Here is a 21,246-nt window from a genome sequence, read left to right as displayed (position 1 = left end):
TACTTGGGAGGCGGAGGCAGGAGAATCACTTGAGCCCAGGAGTTAGAGGCTGCTGTGAGCTGTGATGCCATGGCACTCTACCCAGGGCGACAGCTTGAGGCTCTGTCTCAAAAAAAAAAAAAAAAAGAAGTTTCCTTTAAAGGGAAAGGAATAATATTGAAATTTAGTCCCCCCCTTGCATTTTACAGGCAAACATATCACAAGGGAACTTAGATATAACTTGTTAGGATAAAACTATTAAAATTGATCCTTTAAAGTGGGAATAACTTAAAGATGAAATAACTGCCTTCAACTTTAAACACATAGCTGCGATGTTATCAATTATTGCCAAATTAAAACTTTCTCTCATATATACCACAATACCATACTATAAAACAAGCATGGAAGATGACTATAAAAATTAATCTTCCCAGTGGCGCCTGTAGCTCAGTGGATAAGGTGCCAGCCACATACACTGAGGCTGGCAGTTTTGAACCAGGCTCAGGCCAGATAAAAACAACAACAACAACAGTAACAACAATGACAACTGCAATAAAAAATAGCCGGTTGGGGTGGCACCTGTGGCTCAGTCAGTAGGGCACCGGCCCCATATACCGAGGGTGGTGGGTGCTAACCTGGCCCTGGCCCCGGCCCCGGCCCCGACCCCGGCCCAACTGCAACAACAAAAAAATTGCTGGGCGCTGTGGCAGGTGCCTATAGTCCCAGCTACTCGGGAGGCTGAGGCAAAAGAATCACCTAAGCCCAAGAGCCGGAGGTTGCTGTGAGATGTCATGCCACAGCACTCTACTGAGGGCGACAAAGTGAGACTCTGTCTCTAAAAAAGAAAAAAAATAGCCAGGCATTATGGCAGGCACCTGTAGCCCTAGCTACTTGGGAGGCTGAGGCAAGAGAATCAATTGCTTTAAGCCCAGGAGTTTGGGTTGCTGTGAGCTATGAGGTCACAGCACCCTACCAAGGGTGACAAAGTTAGACTGTCTCAAAAAAAAAAAAAAAAAAGAAAGAAAGAAAGAAATAGGCTCAGCGCCCGTAGCACAGTGAGTGGTTACAACACCGGACACATGCGCCGAGGCTGGTGGGTTCAAGCTCAGCCACGGCCAGCTAACCAAAAATGACAACTGCAACAAAAACATAGCTGGGCATTGTGGTGGGCACCTATAGTCCCAGTTACTTGGGAGGCTGAGGCAAGAGAATCACTTAAGCCCAAGAGTTTGAGGTTGCTATGAGCTGTGATGCCACAGCACTCTACCAAGGGCAACATAGTGAGACTCTGTCTCCAAAAAAATATTAATAATAATAATTAGCCTACTTTACATTTTCTTTCAAGTAGATTTTAATTAAGTATACAATGTACCAGGTGATTTCACACATTATACTATCAAATCTTTTTTTTTTTGTAGACAGAGTCTCACTTTATGGCCTCCGGTAGAGTGCCGTGGACTCACACAGCTCACAGCAACCTCCAACTCCTGGGCTTAAGCGATTCTCTTGCCTCAGCCTCCCAAGTAGCTGGGACTACAGGCGCCCGCCACAACGCCCGGCTATTTTTTTGTTGCAGTTTGGCCGGGGCGGGGTTTGAACCCATGACCCTCGGTATATGGGGCCGGCGCCTTACCGACTGAGCCACAGTCGCCGCGCTATCCCATCAAATCTTAATTACTATAAAGGTGATTGTTATGTTCTACGTGCTCTACGTTCTCCCCATTTTACAGATAAGGAAAGAAAGAAGCTTATAATAATTAAGATCTCAGAACCTGGTAAACAACAGAGTTGGCATTTAAACACTGTTCTAGGACAGGTATGTCTAATCTTTTTATTTTTCTGGGCCATACTGGATAAAGAAGAGTTATCTTGGGCCACACATTAAATACACAAACACTAGGAGAACACACTTTCACTTACACTGAAGGGTGTGCCCCCCCCATAAAAAAAATAATAAATACACACACATATATATTAATGAAAACTGATGAACAAAAAAAGGGTCTGTGCATAATGTTTGTGATAGCCATCACCACAGATAAGCAAAAATGACCTCACACAATAATCCTAATTGTGTAGCACCCTATTCAAAGAGCCTTCTTTTTTTTGAGTCGCACTATGTCACTCTTTATCGATAGAGTGCTGTGATGTCACAGCTCATGAAGGAAAGTACTACCAAATCCAAAAAGGGGGGGGAGCGGACCAGCCATGTAGCAGCACCTCTCGCCCCCTACCATAAGAATGTGACCTTTTGTAACTGTTCCAGGAAATAGCCCCGAGCTAAAGCAGATACCCGGTAACCAGTTCTGAGAAAAGGGCTAAGCAAATGTTTAACTGCTGATCTTGTCTTAAGATAGATGAGTAATGAACCAGAGTTCTTCTTATCTGGAAAGCCCCTGCTATCCCTTCCTACTTTGTGGTTTTTGCCTTTATAAGCTTGTAAAACCTGCTGTTCGGGGCTTGACTCCTCTGCTCCTGAAAGAGTTACGAGTTAAGCCCCAGCATGCTGGAATAAAATCCTCTTGCTGATTGCATCAAGTGCCGTCTCTTGCGGTTGATTGGGGTCGTTGTCGTTCAGGACAGAGTGGGGGGTCCTGCCCCAAGTCTTTCATTTAGGGGCTCGTCCGGGATTTGACGACCACCCCTCACCTGCAGAGTTGACCTTGAAGGTAAGAAAGGGGTACACCGAAAACTGTCTGGTCTGTGTCTTCAGTCTTTTGTTTGACTTTGTGTGTGCGCTTTCGATTTCGCAGCCGTTCGGCACCTCGTGAGAGTGGCCGGACAGTGGTCGGTAGATGTGCCCGGAGGACCACAGGCTGAAATCCTGGGGGACGCCCCAGGAATTGAGGAGAACCAGGGACACCTGGTTGTCTCCTGCTGTAAGGGCGCTGATCGAGTCCGGTTGTTCGATCAAAAATTACGGGAAACGCGCCTGTCTGATTCTGTTGTAGGCTTGTGGGGGACCAAGTGTGGTAGGTAGGTCCTTGTATCTGTAATATTTCTGTTACTCCTATCATTTGTGTTTCTGACATATCTACTGACGATGGGACAGACTGTGACAACCCCTCTGAGTCTGACTCTAGATCACTGGACTGAAGTGAAGAGAAGAGGTCGCGATCTGTCAGTAGAGGTTAAAAAAGGCCCATGGCAGACTTTCTGCTCCTCGGAGTGGCCCACTTTTAACGTCGGCTGGCCCTCAGGAGGAACCTTTGACTTATCTCTTATTTTTGCTATCAAAGAGATTGTTTTTCAGAGAGGACCGGGAGCCCATCCGGATCAACAACCTTACATCATAGTCTGGCAGGACCTGGTGCAGAATCCGCCCCCCTGGGTTCGGCCGTGGACTGCCACATCTGGGCCCCCATCTAATCCTCGGGTGCTCGCTGTCCAATCTTCCGGTTCCAGAAAAGGGGGCGACAGCTCAGACCCCCCCAAGAAGATCTACCGGGAAATTCAGGCTGATCATCTTCTCCTCGACCCTCCACCCCCTCCTCCCCCATACCCTCCCGCCTTGGCTCCTGTCGGGGGGCAGGGAGGACCAGCATCACCGGATCCGGCGATTGCCCCCTCTGCACCCCCGGGGGAACCTTCACTGGGGCCCGCACAAGGTACCAGGAGTCACCGCCGGGGAGGAATGTCTCCCGACACTACTGTTGCCCTGCCCCTGAGGGCATACGGCCCCCCCGCCAGTGGCAACAGATGAGGGACCACCTCCTCTCCAACCCCTCCAGTACTGGCCATTTTCTTCCGCAGACCTGTATAACTGGAAAACTAATCACCCCCCTTTTTCAGAAGACCCCCAACGCCTGACTGGTCTGGTAGAATCCCTGATGTTCTCTCATCAGCCCACATGGGATGACTGCCAGCAGCTCATACAGACTCTCTTCACTACTGAAAAGAGGGAGAGGATTTTACTAGAAGCTAGGAAGAATGTGCTCGGGGCAGACGGGCGTCCTACCCAGCTCCCCAACATCATTGAGGCTGCCTTTCCCCTCTCCAGACCTGACTGGGACTTCAACACAGCAGAAGGTAGGGAGCGACTGACAGTCTATCGCCAGGCTCTAGTGGCTGGCCTCTGTGGGGCGGCAAGATGCCACACTAATTTGGCTAAGGTAAGAGAAATAATACAGGGGGCCACGGAACCCCCCTCAGTGTTTCTTGAGCGTCTAATGGAAGCTTTTAGGCGCTACACCCCATTTGACCCTGCCTCTGAAGGACAGAGGACTTCCGTGGCTATGACTTTCATAGGGCAGTCAGCTGTAGACATTAAAAGAAAGCTGCAGAGAATTGAAGGATTGCAGGACTATACCTTGCAGGATTTAGTTAAGGAAGCTGAGAAAGTATACCATAAAAGAGAAACTGAGGGAAAAAAAGAGCAGAGAAAGGAGAAAGAGAGAGAGGAAAGGGAAAATAAGAGAGACCGAAGACAGGAGAAAAACTTAACATGGATTTTGGCCGCAGTAATAGGGGAGAAGAGCCAGGAACAGACCCAAGGTAGAACTAAGAAGTCAGGTAGCCTGGGCAACCGCGTCCCGTTAGATAAGGATCAATGTGCCTACTGTAAGGAGAAGGGGCACTGGGCCAGGGAATGTCCTGAAAAAAGGAAGAAAGAACTCTCCAAGAAAGTACTGGCCTTAGAGGAAGAAGAAGATTAGCGGGGACGGGGCTCGGAACCCCTCCCCGAGCCTAGGGTAATACTTAAGGTGGAGGGGAAGCCAGTTAAGTTCCTAGTAGACACCGGAGCTCAACACTCAGTCCTACTCGAACCATCAGGACCCGTCTCCAAGAAAAAATCCTGGGTTGTAGGGGCCACAGGGCATCAGCAGTACTCATGGACTACCCGAAGATCAGTAGATCTGGGAGTGGGACGGGTAACCCACTCGTTCTTAATTATCCCTGAGTGCCCTGCACCCCTCCTTGGGAGAGATTTACTCACCAAAATGGAAGCCCAAATCACTTTCACTCCTGATGGCCCAGAGGTAACCCAGAATAAGAGAGTAACAGCCCTGACCATGCGTTTAGAGGATGAACATAGACTCTTTGAAAAGCAGCGGGAGAAAGGGACTAGTCTCGTACAAGACTGGCTAGAAAAATATCCCGGGGCATGGGCCGAAACTGCCAGAATCGGACTGGCCGCAGAAAGGCCACCTATAGTCATAGAACTCAAAGCTACTTCCACTCCTTTTACATTTACAATATCCTATGACTAGGGAAACTTGGGAAGGGATTAGGCCTCACATTCAGCGTCTCCTACAGCTGGGCATACTAGTAAAGTGCCAGTCACCATGGAACACCCCCTTATTACCCGTCAAGAAACCCGGCACAGGAGACTATCGCCCTGTGAAGGACTTGAGAGAAGTAAACAAGCAGGCGCAAGACATCCACCCCAGCGTGCCTAACCCTTATAATCTGTTAAGCTCTCTCCCTCTGGACCATATCTGGTACACGGTCCTGGATTTGAAGGATGCCTTCTTCTGCCTCCGGCTACACTCCTCTAGCCAGAACATCTTCGCATTTGAATGGAGAGACCTGGACTCTGGAACGACGGGGCAATTGACATGGACCCGACTTCCACAGGGGTTCAAGAACTCCCCAACCATCTTTGATGAAGCCCTCCACCAAGACCTAGCTCACTTTCTCACCAGCCACCCTCAGGTAACGCTCCTACAATATGTAGATGACTTACTACTAGCAGGAACGACAAAGGAAGAGTGCCATCGGGGCACAGAACTGTTGCTGGAAGAACTAGCCCGCTTAGGATATCGAGCCTCCGCCAAGAAAGCCCAGATCTGCCAGAAAGAGGTAACGTACCTGGGTTACACCCTAAGAGGAGGGCAGAGATGGTTAACAGAAGCCAGGAAGCATACTGTGACTCAGATTCCAGTTCCCTGTTCGCCCCGCCAGATGCGAGAATTCTTAGGGACTGCAGGGTTCTGCCACTTATGGATACTGGGGTTTGCTACTCTGGCAGCCCCCCTCTACCCTTTGACCAAGGAAGGCACTCCCTTCAAGTGGGGTGCCAGCCAACAGCGGGCCTTTGACAACATTAAAAAAGCATTATTATCAGCCCCGGCCCTGGCTCTACCAGATGTAACAAAGCCCTTTGTCCTATACGTAGATGAGAAGAGGGGAGTGGCCCGAGGGGTGCTGACGCAGCCTTTAGGGCCATGGAAAAGACCGGTAGCATACCTCTCCAAGAAATTGGACCCCGTAGCTGGTGGTTGGCCAGCCTGAGGTCTGTGGCGGCAGTGGCGGTACTGGTAAAAGATGCAGACAAATTGACTATGGGACAGAAGTTGACAGTCATTGCCCCCCATGCCTTAGAAAGCATCATCAGACAGCCCCCTGACCGGTGGCTGTCCAATGCCCGCATGACACATTACCAGAGTCTCCTATTAAATGGAGACAGAGTCCAGTTTGACCCGCCTGTCATCCTCAACCCGGCTACCCTACTACCTGATACCTCTGTCCGGGAAGATGTATTACACACATGCCAGGAAGTACTGGCTGAGGAGATTGGAACTCGGAGGGACCTCTGTGATCAGCCCCTGCCGGATGCCCAACTGACCTAGTTCACTGATGGGAGCAGCTCCATAATAGAAAGTAAAAGGGTGGCCGGGGCTGCGGTAGTGGACGATAACAGACCATCTGGGCAAGTAGTCTGCCTGAAGGAACGTCGGCCCAAAAGGCCGAGCTGGTCGCCTTGACCCAGGCCTTACATTTGGCAGAAGGGAAAAAGGTTAACATATACACCGATAGCAGGTATACTTTTGCTACAGCCCATGTCCATGGGGCCATTTATAGGCAGCGAGAACTGTTAACTTCAGCAGGAAAAGAAATTAAAAACAAGGAAGAAATCCTAAGTCTACTGGAGGCTGTTCACCTCCCTAAAAGAGTGGCCATAATCCACTGCCCTGGACATCAGAAAGGGGGGGTCCAGAGTTGCCGAGGGAAACCAAAGAGCCGACCAAGAAGCTAAGCGAGCGGCTCAAGGGCTCAACATCCTACCGCTATATGAAAACACTTTAAGGCCTAGCCTTAAAGAAATAGCACCCCCCCTTATCAAAAACTTTAAATATTGGGAACGGGATCTCGAGAGGATGGACAGATTAGGCCTCCACCTAGAATCCCCAGAGGGGATCCGAGAAACCCCGGAAGAGAAAAACATCCTCCCTGAGGAGCAGGCAATCACCTTTCTCAGACAACTTCATAAATTAACCCATCTGGACCCAAGCATCTGAAAACCATTGTTCAGTCCTCTCCATACTATATTATAGAATTAAGTAAGCTCGTTGATGCAGCTATAAAAGAGTGCAGACCTTGCCAATTAGTAAACCCAGCCTAGCACACTACCTCAGGGAAAACGACTCTGAGGGGTTCACCCTGGAAGCTACTGAGATTAAGCCGGCTAAGTACAGATACAAGTACTTGCTAGTGTTCATAGACACTTTCTCAGGATGAGTCGAAGCTTTTCATACAAAGAGGGAGACTGCTCAAGTTGTGGCCAAAATAATATTAGAAGAGATTTTTCCAAGATTTAGGCTACCCAAAGTAATCGGATCCGACAATGGTCCCGCTTTCATTGCCCAGGTTAGTCAGGGTTTGGCCAAAATCCTGGGGCTTGAATGGAAATTACATTGTGCTTATCGGCCCCAGAGCTCAGGGCAGGTAGAGAGGATGAATAGAACCCTAAAAGAGGCCATGACTAAATTATCATTAAAGACTGGCATTACTGACTGGACAGTCCTCCTTCCCTTTGCCCTGTTCCGTGTGTGCAACACCCCTAGTACTCTCAAGCTGACCCCCTTTGAAATCCTATATGGAGCTCACCCCCCGCTTGTCGCCATGCAGCACCTCCTTTCCCCAGAATCTTACTCCTCTCAATCTCTATACACCAGATTAAAAGCCCTTGAAACTGTGCAAAAGAAGTGTGGAGCCGGCTGATCGAAGCCTACAAGCCCGGAGATCTGCAAATACCTCACCAGTTCCAGGTTGGAGATTCGGTGTACATCCGGCGCCACCGGACAGCCAACCTTGAACCACGGTGGAAAGGACCATACCTAGTACTGCTCACAACCCCGACCGCAGTAAAAGTTGATGGCATCGCAGCCTGGATCCACGCGTCTCATGTCAAACCAGCACCGCCGCCAGACTCCAGGTAGAAAGTGGAAAAGACGGACAACCCCCTCAAGCTCCGCATCCGCCGCAGTAGCCCTGTTCCTGCTGATACAACTCCCAGTGATAAGTAGCTCCGGTCCCAATCCCCATGCCCCCCAGAAGTTAACCTGGCAGGTTCACTCTCAGACTGGTGATGTAGTATGGAGTACTACAAAAGAGGACCCTCCTTGGACCTGGTGGCCGCCCCTCACCCCCGATATTTGCACCTTAATAGCAGGGCTAGATAATTGGGATATCCCCGATGAGACCTTTGAGGAGGTTCCATCGAGCCTTGATCATCATTTGGCAAAGCGCTTGCTTACCCAAGGCTCCACATCCCAAGGCCAGTACATTGCAGACGCCCCTGGCTGTGGCAACTTGCCCGCCCAGCGCCAGATGCGACAAACAGAGTTCTATATCTGTCCCCGGGACGGGAGAATGAGAAGCCAGGCCAACAGATGCGGGGAGATAGAAAATTTCTATTGTAAGCAATGGGGATGTGAAATGACTGGGCAGGCCTCCTGGCACCCCATCTCCTCTTGGAACTTAATAACCGTAAAGAGAAGCAGTACCGGGGCAGGGTCAAACCCCCTAAATATTTCCTTCACGGAGAGAGGGAAACAAGCCCGAGATTGGATAAAAGGAAGAACATGGGGATTCCGTTTCTATATGTCAGGGTGGGATAAAGAATTTACCTTCTTTATCAAATTAAAAATAGAGACCCCCGTCGCTGTCCAGATAGGACCCAATATCGTACTCTCAGGACAGCAGCCGCCAGCCAGGCCGCCTATTTCCCCCCGTATACCCCAGACCCCAGGGAGCACCCCAGGGAGCACCCAATTAACTGGGACCAGCACAGCCGCCCCATCGCCTGCGGAACTGTCTCCCCAGGTAACATCCCCGGAGACTCCAAGCACTGGGCAGAGACTCCTTAACTTAATACAGGGAGCTTTCAATGTCCTCAATACTTCCAACCCTAATCTTACTGAATCTTGCTGGTTATGCCTAGCCTCAGGCCCGCCGTATTATGAAGGGATCGCCTTCTCAGGTATCTTCCAAAATACCACCTCCCATAATTCCTGTGACTGGGGGTCCAAGATCACCCTTACAGCAGTCTCTGGACGAGGCACTTGCCTAGGCACGATCCCCGAAAATCACCAGCATCTGTGTAATCAGACCATAAAAAGCCCGTCAACCACTACCAATTATTATCTAGTGCCCCCTAAAGGAGGATGGTGGGCTTGCAGCACCGGGCTAGCCCCATGCATTTCCTCATCAGTGTTTAACTCCACTGCAGACTACTGTATCCTTGTACAGTTAATACCTAGAGTTATCTACCTCGAGGCGAGATCCTTCGAGGCAGAATTCTATCTCAGACCCCATAGACAGAAGAGGGAACCAGTCTCTATTACCCTAGCTGTCCTGATGGGTATAGGGGTGGCAGCCGGAGTAGGAACAGGAATGGCTGCGCTTGTCCAGACCCCACAGTATCTCGAAGAACTGCGAGCAGCCATAGATGAGGACCTAAAAACCATAGAACAATCAATCACAAAACTAGAAGAGTCACTGTCCTCCTTATCTGAAGTAGTATTGCAGAATAGATGGGGACTCAATCTCCTGTTCCTAAAAAATAGAGGGTTATGCACTGCACTAAGAGAAGAATGCTGTTTCTATATAGATCACTCTGGCATAGTAAAAGACTCCATGTCTAAACTTAGAGAGAGACTAGAAAAAAGGCAACAAGACCGGGAGGCCCATCAAGGATAATTTGAAAGTTGGTACAACCAGTCCCCTTGGTTCACCACTCTCGTTTCCAGTTTAATAGGTCCCCTTATTATACTACTTCTAATTCTTACCTTTGGGCCCTGCATTTTCAACCGTATAATCACCTTCGTCCGGGAGAGAGTGAGTGCTGTACAAGTATTAATGCTCAGGCAGCATTACCAGTCTCTCTGCCGGGATGATAGCCATGAGAATGAATACATAGAGCCAGAAGTTCCATGATTAGAACTTCCCAAAAAACAAATGGGGGAATGAAGGAAAGTACTACCAAATCCAAAAAGGAGGGGAGAGGACCAGCCATGTAGCAGCACCTCTCGCCCCCTACCATAAGAATGTGACCTTTTGTAACTGTTCCAGGAAATAGCCCCGAGCTAAAGCAGATACCCGGTAACCAGTTCTGAGAAAAGAGTTAAGCAAATGTTTAACTGCTGATCTTGTCTTAAGACAGATGAGTTATGAACCAGAGTTCTTCTTATCTGGAAAGCCCCTGCTATGTCTGCTACCCCTTCCTACTTTGTGGTTTTTGCCTTTATAAGCTTGTAAAACCTGCTGTTCGGGGCTTGACTCCTCTGCTCCTGAAAGAGTTACGAGTTAAGCCCCAGCATGCTGGAATAAAATCCTCTTGCTGATTGCATCAAGTGCCGTCTCTTGCGGTTGATTGGGGTCGTCGTCGTTCAGGACAGAGTGGGGGGTCCTGCCCAAGTCTTTCACTCACAGCAACCTCAAACTCTTGGGCTTAAGCAATTCTCTAGCCTCAGCCTCCAAGTAGCTGGGATTACAGGCGCCCACTCCAACACCTGGCTATTTTGTTGTTGTTGTTGTTATTGTTGTCATTGTTGTTCAGCAGGCCCTGGCTGGGTTTGAACCCACCAGCCCCAGGGCATGTCACTGGCACCCTAAACACTGAGCTATGGGCACTCAAAGAGTCTTTTATTGTATTTTATTTTGCAGTTTGGCCAGGGCTGGGTTTGAACCCACCACCCTCGGTATATGGGGCCGGCATCCTACTCACTGAGCCACAGGTGCCACCCAACAAAGAGTCTTTTAAAATCACTGAGCAGTCCCAAGTTTGCAATCACTAATATAGGAAGTGTACATATCTAAGTAACAAAACGTCTTTTTTTTTTATTATAAAGTAAAGAAAAGGGGGCAACACAAAACTAGTGGGATATTTGACATTGCAAATGTACCAATATCTGCTTTGATGGAACTCAGAGTTCTCAAAGTGCTCATCAGATATTTTGGTTCTAATTTTACTTTTCGTGTGCTTCCATTCTTGAGAATAGTTGCTTGAAAATGTAGGTGCTACCAAAAAGTGATAACATGAAAAAAGAGTGATTATGAAGCAAGGGATATTTGTCTCTGGGAAGACAGGACTTATCAAACTCCAGTAAAAAGACATGATGAAATTTTTCTTTAAATTGGACATCAAATTGCAGCCGTATACATTCCACTTGAAAATTGGCAGGTAAAGGGCGGCGCCTGTGGCTCAGTGAGTAGGGCGCCGGCCCCATATGCCAAGGGTGGCGGGTTCAAACCCAGCCCTGGCCAAACTGCAACAAAAAAATAGCCGGGCGCTGTGGCGGGCGCCTGTAGTCCCAGCTACTCGGGAGGCTGAGACAAGAGAATCACGTAAGCCCAAGAGTTAAAGGTTGCTGTGAGCCGTGTGACGCCACAGAACTCTACTGAGGGCGGTACAGTGAGACTCTGTCTCTACAAAAAAAAAAAAAAAAAGAAAATTGGCAGGTAACATATTTATGTCAACTGAAAATGGAGTCACAAATGCACCAAAATATTGATCCTGTACATTTTTTTTTTGAGACAGAGCCTCACTTATTATGAATTTATGCATTACTTATTATAAAATTTCACTCGGTAGAGTGCTGCGGTGTCACAGCTCACAGCAACCTCCAAATCCTTGGGTTTAGGCAATTTTCTTGCCTCAGCCTCCTGAGTAGCTGGGACTACAGGTGCCTGCCACAACGCCTGGCTATTTTTTTGTTGCAGTTTGGCTGGGGCTGGGTTTGAACCCGCCACCCTCAGTACATGAGGCTGGAGCCTTACCCACTGAGCCACAGGCACCGCCCTTGCTGTAAATTTTTTAAATCTGCTTTCAAATTCCTATATCAAATCAAAAAGCAAGGCTGCATATTGTTTGCTCTTCACAGGACTGTGTTTAGCCAACATGTTTAAAATTGTTTGCCTTAATTTGAGTTTACCATAATTTCAGTTTCATTTGGAGCACTGTTACAGTTTGACACATTGTATTGTTGTGTTGGTTTTAAACGTGAAGACACAAGTTTAACTCATTTAAATGAGTGGTTAAATCCACTAAAAAATGCTAAATCCGTAAGCAAGTTTTCATCATCAAGTTCTGGCACAAATTTGGGTTTTGATACCATAAACAATTTCATGAAATGTTGCAAACCATAAAATCTTTTCAACATTTGGCTTCAACTTTAGCCATCTTACCTCCAAAAAGTAAATGATGTCAACACTAATACTTCTAAGAAATTCCTGGAGTTGACGATGATTCGATCCATTGGCCCTTATGAACTTTATGATCTTGATGACAATTTGCATGATCTTATCCAATTTTAAAGTTTTTGTGCCAAATTTTCTTAATGTATTATGGAATGATACTTCATCAAACATGAGTTTTGGGCAACAATTGCATTATCTTCTATGAATTTTCTAAGTTCCTCTCTTTTACCTACCATCACTGGGGCACCATCAATAACTATACCAGATATATTGACAATGGACAAAGAAAATCGCTTTAACATATTTTAAATCTCTTTTTGGGGGGATGTGGGAGGTGGAGGGAGTCTTACTCCATGCCCTGGGTAGAGTACCGTGGCATCATCATAGCTCACAGCAACCTTAAACTCTTGGGTTTGAGCAATCCTCTTGCCTCAGCCTCCCAGGGAGCTGGGACTAGAGGTGTGTGAAAACTACACCCAGCTAGTTTTTTCTATTTTTAGTAGAAACGGGATCTCACTCTTGCTCAGGCATCTTAAACTCCTGAGCTCAAGCAATCGACCCCATTCAGCCTCCTGGAGTACTAGGATTACAGAGAGTGAGACACTGTCTCTCAAAAAAAAAAAAGGAAAAGAAAAGCATATCAAATCCTTACTGGATTCATATACCATAATTTCCTGCAATTTTTCTCTTTGCCATATATTCACTTGTTATTTATTTTCCTTGTCTTAAAAAGTAATAAAAACTGAGGCAGAACAGTAGATTTCATCCTACATGCTCTTCTTACACTATGATGTCATTACTACTCCAAGTAGTGGGGTCAATCTCCTCTTGGGGCTCGGTGCCTGTGGCTCAAGTGGCTAAGGCGCCAGCCACATACACTGGAGCTGGCGGGTTTGAATCCATCCCGGCCCACCAAACAACAATGACGGCTGCAACAAAAAATAGCCAGGTGTTGGGGCAGGCGCCTATAGTCCCAGCTACTTGGGAGGCGGAGGCATGAGAATCGCTTGAGCCCAGGAGTTGGAGGTTGCTCTGAGCTGTGATGCCACAGCACTCTACCCAGGGCGACAGCATGAGGCTCTGTCTCAAAAAAAAAAAAAAAAAAAAAAAAAAAAAATCCCCTCTTTGGAACCAGGGTGGACTTTTTACTTTTTTTTTTTTTTGAGACAGAGTCTCACTCAGTCGCCCTGGGTAGAGCGCCATGGCGTCATACTCACAGCAACCTCAAACTCCTAGGCTCAAGAGATCCTCTTGCCTTAGCCTCTTGAGCAGCTGGGACTATAGGCGCTTGCCACAATTCCTAGCTAATTTTTCTATTTTTAGTAGAGATGGGGAGTCTCACTTTGCTCAGGCTGGTCTCAAACTCCTGAGCTTAGGCAATCCACCCACTTTGGCCTTCCAGAGTGCTAGGACTACAAGTCCACCAAGCTACCATGCCCGGCCAGGGTGGACCTTCATAACTATGTCAACCAACAGAATAGAGCACAGTAACACTATGCGATTTCAAAAGCTAACTCAAATATGCCATGCACCTTTGCCTTCCACTCTTGGGATGCTCTCTCTCGAAACCCAGCCACCATGCTGAAAGGAAGCCAAGCAGCCACAAAGAGAGGTCACGTGAAGATTTTCTGGCCAACAACCCAGGCTGAGGTCCCAGCCAACATTAACCACCAGACACGTGTGTGAGAAACCCATCAAACGATTCCAGCTTCCAACCATTAAGTCACCCCTCTTTCAGCCATCCCACCTCAAGCCACATGTTAGACAAGCATCCCCACCAGTGAAACTTGCTCAAATTATACAGAAGTAAAATAAATGACTATAATATTTTAGGTCTAAGTTTGAGGTAGTTTGTTATGCAACAAAAGATAATGGTAACACAAGCTCATAAATACAGTTTAGACAAGAGAAAGAAAAAAATTTTTTTTTTTTTTTTTGCTTTGAGACAGTCTCACTTTGCCACCCTTGGTAGAGTTCTGTGGTGTCATAGTTCACAGCAACCTCTAACTCTTGGGGTCAAGCAATTCTCTTGCCTCAGCCTCCCAAGTAGCTGAGACTACAGGTACCTACCACAATGTCCAGCTATTTTTAGAAACAGGGGTCTCACTATTGCTCAGGCTGGTCTCAAACCTGTGAGCTCAGGGAATCCAGCCACCTCAGCCTCACAGAGTGCTAGGATTACAGGCGTGAACCACCATGCCTAGCCTAAAAAAAATCTAATTACTCTAAGTTTGACCACTGTTAACATTTTGACAATTAATATTTTACAATTAAGAAATTGTTTGCCGGGCGGCGCCTGTGGTTCAGCGGGTAGGGCGCCGGCCCCATATGCCGAGGGTGGTGGGTTCAAACTGCAACCAAAAAATAGCCGGGCGTTGTGGCGGGCGCCTGTAATCCCAGCTACTTGGGAGGCTGAGGCAAGAGAATCACCTAAGCCCAGGAGTTGGAGGTTGCTGTGAGCTGTGTGAGGCCACAGCACTCTACCAAGGGCAATAAAGTGAGACTCTGTCTCTACAAAAAAAAAAAAAGAAAAAAGAAATTGTTTGCCCCGCCCATCTAAGAGTCTAAATGTTTTTTATCAAGATAAAGATTTATATTTTTAAAGGCAATCAACTATTTCATCTAACTAGGAAAAGGAAGAAAGGACAGCTAGCACTTTGCATTCAATCTACTTTTCTTATGCCCAACTATCTCTTTCACTTACCTGTCCTAATGAGTTTCTGAGGATTGCTGGTCCACCAATATTCCAATGTATGGATATGGATCAAAATCTTGGGTTGCGATATTAGCAGTAACTCTTCCCTGGAAGAAGTTGCTTAAGCTTCAAATCTGAAATTTTCAAGGAAAGAAAATCCTAAATGCAGACAACTCCTTTCAATCACTTGTTAATTCCATCTCTATATTTGAGTGAGAACAAGAGTTGATTAAGTACATAGAAGTGAATGTAAGTTTCACTGGAGTTGGAGTCAGGTTTCAGCTTAACTTTCTTAAGAGCTATAGGATCTTATTAAGTTATAAATTCTCTGAGCGTAAGTCTTATCTTGTGATGAAGGTTAGGGGACAGAATCAAAATTTGGGGCTGAGAGTCAAAAGACGTGGGTTCTAAACTCTGGGTTATCATTTTGCCTTGCTGTAAGTACTTTGGTACATCTCTAGACTCAATGTTGTCATCTTTAAAAGGAGAGGTCTGCCTGAAATAGTGATTCCTGAAATATAATCCTTAAACAAATGCCAGTCAAGACCAAAAAAATATGTGTAAAGTTACCAATTGTGCTTACTATGAGATTGTCCTTCCCACACCTTTGATGCTAAAATGGCTTCTTTCATGAGATGTGATAGATAGTAGCCATTTTTTAAGTACACTACAGAGTCAAAATAAAAAGCTATTCATCCTATGTAAGCAATCTAAAATTCTTTGTAGAAAATTTAGTATTTGTATGATTTACATGAACTCTAAAACTCCCTCTACTGATAACCTACCTATTCATTACTCAACTAATATTTATTAGGTACCTAATAGGTGGTAGGCACTCCACCAAACGTAAATAAGATTAGTCCTTGCCTGCTCTAAAAAAGCTCCCAGTCTAACAGGGAAACAAACACATAAACCTCAAATACAATATAATGAATTAAGTCTTCTAACAAAAGTTATGAATCTTATGATATATGAGAAAAGAATAGTAAAGTGAAAAAAATCTTAAAATTTTAGTAGGCTCTGAAGTGAGTTTGTAGTTGAAGAAGGAATTACTTAACCTCTTTAAACTTTATTTTCCTTATTTGCAAAATAGGAATGATTACAGATACCACAGAGTTGTGATAAAGAGATAAAATGAAAAAAATAAGAGGCCAATCCACCAAAAAGTTTGGCTCATACACCTTTTAGGACACAAAAACTTATTTTAATAATGATCTAGTACAAAAGGTGTTATTTACAAAACTGTAATTATTTATTTAACACACTGTCAAACTCAGTGGTGCTTTTTTCCACTAGCTTCTAAGCAGCTGAATGCCATAATCAAGTTTGCTCCAGTTTATACTCCTAACACTTAGGGTAAAGCCTAATATTAATAAATAGCAGGTATTAATAGTTTATTAGAAAAAATAATTGGGCTAGGTGTGGCAGCTCATGCTTGTAATCCTAGCACTTCAGGAGGCCAAGGTGGGAGGATTGCTTGAGCTCAGGAGTTCGAGACCAGCCTGAGCAATAGCAAAACTACATCTCTACTGAAAACAGAAAAATTACCTGGGTGTTGCAATGCATATCTAAACTCCCAGCTATGTGGGAGGCTATGGTAGGAAGACTGCTTGAGCATGGGAGTTTGAGGTTACTGTAAGCTATGACATCACTGTACTCTACTAGGGGTGACAGAGCAAGCCTCTGTCAATAACAATATTGTTATTATTATTATTAGGCTGGGTGTGGTGGCTCATGCCTGTAATCCTACCACTTTGGGAGGCCAAGGAGGGTGGATTGCCTGAGCTCAGGAGTTTGAAACAAGCCTGAGCAAGTCTATTAAAAATAGAAAAGGATGGGAGGGAGGGTGGGGAGGGAAGAAGGAAGGCAGGGAGGCAGACTGGACTTTGAGGTAGGTGCCTTTGGTCCCAGCTTCTCAGGAAGCTGAGGCAAGAGGATTGCTCAAACCCAGGAGTTTGAGGTTGCTATGAGGTTTGATGTCATGGTAGTCTACCCAGGGCAACAGAGTAAGACTCTGTCTCAAAAAATGAAGAAGAAAGAATTGATGAATAGATTAATGAATGGCTTCTCTATTTTTACAAGAAATTAATGTTATAGCAACTAAAAGTAAAAATTCTTATTTAAAACTCATTTTAAGTGTATACTTTTAAATACCCACATCTGCCATATTTAAATCTGAATATGTATGCCAATTTCGAAAAGCAAAATAAGGATGGAAGGAAGAGGGGGAGCAAAATAAATTCACCACAGACAATGCCAATAGTGAGTGTTCCTGAATAAGATAAGCAGCAGCTTATATTAAATGGGCATTTATTATTTGCCAAAAGCTCTTCTAAGCATTCTCTAGCAATTACCCCATTAATACTGACAATTCCTCCTATAAAATTGACTATAAGTATTTTCATCTAATAACTAGGAAAACTGAGAGAGAGATGTCAAGTAATTTCCATGATCACAAAACTACTAAATGGGGGGGCTAAGACAAGAAAATAATAAAAAAAAAAAAAATCAGGCTACCTGACTATAGAGCCTACTTTTTAATTTTTACCTTTTAACTCAATAACTTTGTTTTTAAAATTCAGATTTAAAAAAATAATAAAGGGCGGCGCCTGTGGCTCAGTCAGTGGGGCGCCGGCCCCATATACCAAGGGTGGCAGGTTCAAACCCAGCCCCGGCCAAACTGCAACCAAAAAATAGCCGGGGCGTTGTGGCGGGCGCCTGTAGTCCCACCTACTTGGGAGGCTGAGGCAAGAGAATTGCTTAAGCCCAGGAGTTGGAGGTTGCTGTGAGCTGTGTGAGGCCATGGCACTCTACCGAGGGCCATAAAGTGCGACTCTGTCTCTAAAAAAAAAAGAAAAAATAAATAAATAATAAAAATCCCAGAACTGGGAATATTTGCCCCTAATGTTTCTTATTTATTTATTTATTTTTCAGACAGAGTCTCACTCTGTTGCCCAGGCTAAAGTGCCATGGCATTAGCCTAGCTCATTGCAACCTCAAAGTCCTGGGCTCCAGTGATCCTCCTGGCTCAGCAGGACTATAGGTGCCCACCACAATGCCAGCTGATATTTTCTATTTTTAGTAGAGATGCTGGTCTTTCTTTGCTCAAGCTGGTGTCAAACTCCGGCACTCAAGTGATCCTTTTGCTTTGGCTTCCCAGAGTGCTAGGATTATAGGCATGAGCCACTGTTCCCAGCCCCTAATGTTTAAAAAAAAGAACAAAATTATGTTATTATATGTGCTAACCACAAGTATATAATAAATAAATGATCTGTATCCTCAAACGAAGGTGGTGTTATAACATTACGTGGTCACAAATGAATTCTACTATTTAAATTCAATTATCTCCTAATTTCAGATATTGCTACCTTGAATTTTCAGACTACACAGCAAAGGCTTTTATAGCCTTACAGGAAAAATTACTAAAAACTGAGAGGCATTAGAAACTTGTTTTGAACCAGGTACAGTGCTCATGCCCATAATCCCAGCTACTCAGAAGGCTGAGGCAGGAGGATTGGTCAAGCTCTGGAGTATGATGCTGCAGGGATCTGTGATCACATCACTGTACTCCAGCCTGGGCAACAGAGTAAGACCCTATCTCAAAACAAAAAACAACAAACAAAAACCCAATAAAACCCTACACAGAATAAGAAGACCTGTATTTCATTTTTGCTAAATGCTCTTAACAAAACAATTATAGATATAATTTGCAAAATGTACTTTTAGCAAACACTTCATTTCTTCCTTGGCCTAATTCTTGAACAGACTGTAATGCTTCTGCAGTATTACTTTCAATTTTAACAGTTGTGATAAAAGAGAACTAAATACAAAAAACACAGAGAAATAACAACAGGTATTATAAATGCTTTTTAGATATGAACCACAAGAAACCACACTGTCACTAGCAAAAACAACTGACATGCATTTGACCAAAATGAACACCGAAGAAGCCAATATAATTAAAACAATATTTAGATTTCTTCCATGATTCCATTTTACATTCTTTCATGATTACATTTCACATCTCTGACTCTGTAACAGCACAATAAAAGTGTCCTTACTCTCTAATAACTATCTTCAAAGAAACCAATATTCCAATGCCACTAGTTAAGCGGCCATAATAAATTATGGGTATTAGTAGTAATTACTCACTATTTTAGTATTAGAGAAGGCAAGGTGTTATATTACAGAAGAAATATATAAACTGATTATTTCCAAAATAGTACCAGAAAGGAAAAGAAAAATCTAGATTTCTAAAAACACACTTGGAAATACTAGCACTATGAATTCACAGAACCCAACTAAATAAAAGGCTGGTCCAAAGATTTTGCTTGCCAAATTTTCCCTTGTAGATAAATGTTCAATATCCACTGTGACGTTTTACACCACCTGCAAGATTAAGAGTCTTTTGCTAATTCTATGAAAATAAATGAACACCCAGATTGTTCACACTCCAGGTAACTGCCACATGGAAAGAGAAAGCAATTTAAGTACAACACTTAAGCTTTACTCAGACCTGGAAAACAAATGTGACATACCCTCCACATAGAATGTGCCCATGGAAAAAAATTAAATTATTATAGTTGGCAGGGGGAACCCATAGCACTTATTTTTACTTTACTAGAATCCTTATACCAGTTAGAGTACTAAAGGACAGGGCAGAGGTAACCTACCCAATTATAAATTAAGCCATCCTGGTCAACATGTAAGTCTTATGTTTATCTGACTACATATTTACATTTCTCATAGTTAAAAGATCTTTAGGTCTTTCACTTCCAAGATCTAGCTTGCCAGCCCCAGTACTTTTTCAAAGGTTTTAGACCTTTCCAACAATCAACCTCAATTCTGGATGCTAGTAAAAACAAAAACAAAGAACACAAAAAAGTGTTAACTTCTAAATATCCCCTTCCTAAAATTTCACTTCACCAAGGCCAAGTGTGATCTGCTGATCACACAACTCCAAGCCAGTGGTACCTTATTCTTCTCAAAATGAGAGCAGGATATGTGCCTTTTCTCTTAATTATATACTAATTCCTTGCTACTGAAAGTGTGGTTCACAGACTACAAGCAACGGCATTATGGCTCAAGCTGGTCTCCAACTCATGAGCTCAAGCATCTCAGAATGCTAGGATTAAGATCCTTTTTCTTTTGAGTATATTAAGACTCATTAAAATAAAGCAGGAAATCTTTATTTTATTCTACTGTTTTTGAGAAAGAGTTTCACTCTGTTGCCAGGGTTAGAGTGCAGTGGCACCATCATAGCTCATTACAACATCAAATTCCTGGGCTCAAGGGATCCTCCTGTCTCAGTCTCCCAAGTAGTTTGGACTACAGGCACACGCCACCACACTCAGCTGTTTTATTTTTTTGTAGGTCTCACTACGTTGCCTAGTCTTGGCTTGAACTCCTGATCTCAAGTAATGCTCCTGCTTCGGCCTCCCAAAGTGCCAGGATTATAGGCATGAATCACCATGGCCAGCCCAGGAAATCTTTAATAAGATTACACAGTTTCTGGAGGCGCCCGTAGCTCAGTGGGTAGGGCGCCAGCCACATAAACGAAGGCTGGTGGGTTCAAACCCAGCCTGGGCCAGCTAAGGCAACAATAACAACTGCAACAACAACAACAACAACAACAACAAAAAAGCTAGGCGTTGTGGCAGGTGCCTATAGTCCCAGTTACTTGGGAGGCTGAGGCAAGAGAATCACTCAAGCCCAGGAGTTTAAGGTTGCTGCGAGCTGTGACGCCATGGCACTCTACCCAGGGTGGCAGCTTGAGACTCTGTCTCCAAAAAAAAAGATTACATAGTTTCTTCACAATTTTCTTTTCATAAAACATTGTAAACTCCATGAAGCCAGGAACTTCACTGTATCCTCAATACTAAAACAGTGCCAAGCAAATTTATGAGAAGGGAATGAAACTGATACCAGATGATCTCTCAAAGTCCTCCAACTTTTAAATCTTTGGCTCTATATATGCAAAATCTTTGCTATGTAAGCAAAATTCTACCTAGAGAAAGGGAAGCTAAAATATGAGATAACCTAAATTTACAAAATAAAAAAATGCTACTTTAAATGAATAGATATAGGTCACAAGGCAGATTTCACTATCAAGTTCACAAAGATAACTACATTTTTATCATATTATTATT

At 44.6% G+C, this 21,246-nt stretch overlaps 1 protein-coding gene across 13 annotated transcripts in view; it reads right to left on the bottom strand.

Moving 5' to 3' along the window:
- Positions 1 to 21,246, bottom strand: part of NUMB (NUMB endocytic adaptor protein) — a 231,516-nt gene that overhangs the window by 155,556 nt on the left and 54,714 nt on the right. For 11 of the 13 annotated variants that reach the window (XM_053603428.1, XM_053603432.1, XM_053603435.1 and 8 more), the window contains exon 2: positions 15,107 to 15,231. The exons of the other annotated variants lie outside the window; for them this stretch is intronic. The gene's annotated coding sequence lies outside the window, so the exon portion shown is untranslated. The remainder of the gene's footprint in view (positions 1 to 15,106; positions 15,232 to 21,246) is intronic. 13 annotated transcript variants of the gene reach the window in all.

This window comes from Nycticebus coucang, chromosome 9 (genome assembly GCF_027406575.1).
Source record: "Nycticebus coucang isolate mNycCou1 chromosome 9, mNycCou1.pri, whole genome shotgun sequence".
NCBI lineage: Eukaryota > Metazoa > Chordata > Mammalia > Primates > Lorisidae > Nycticebus > Nycticebus coucang.
This window is presented reverse-complemented; position numbering and strand designations above follow the sequence as displayed.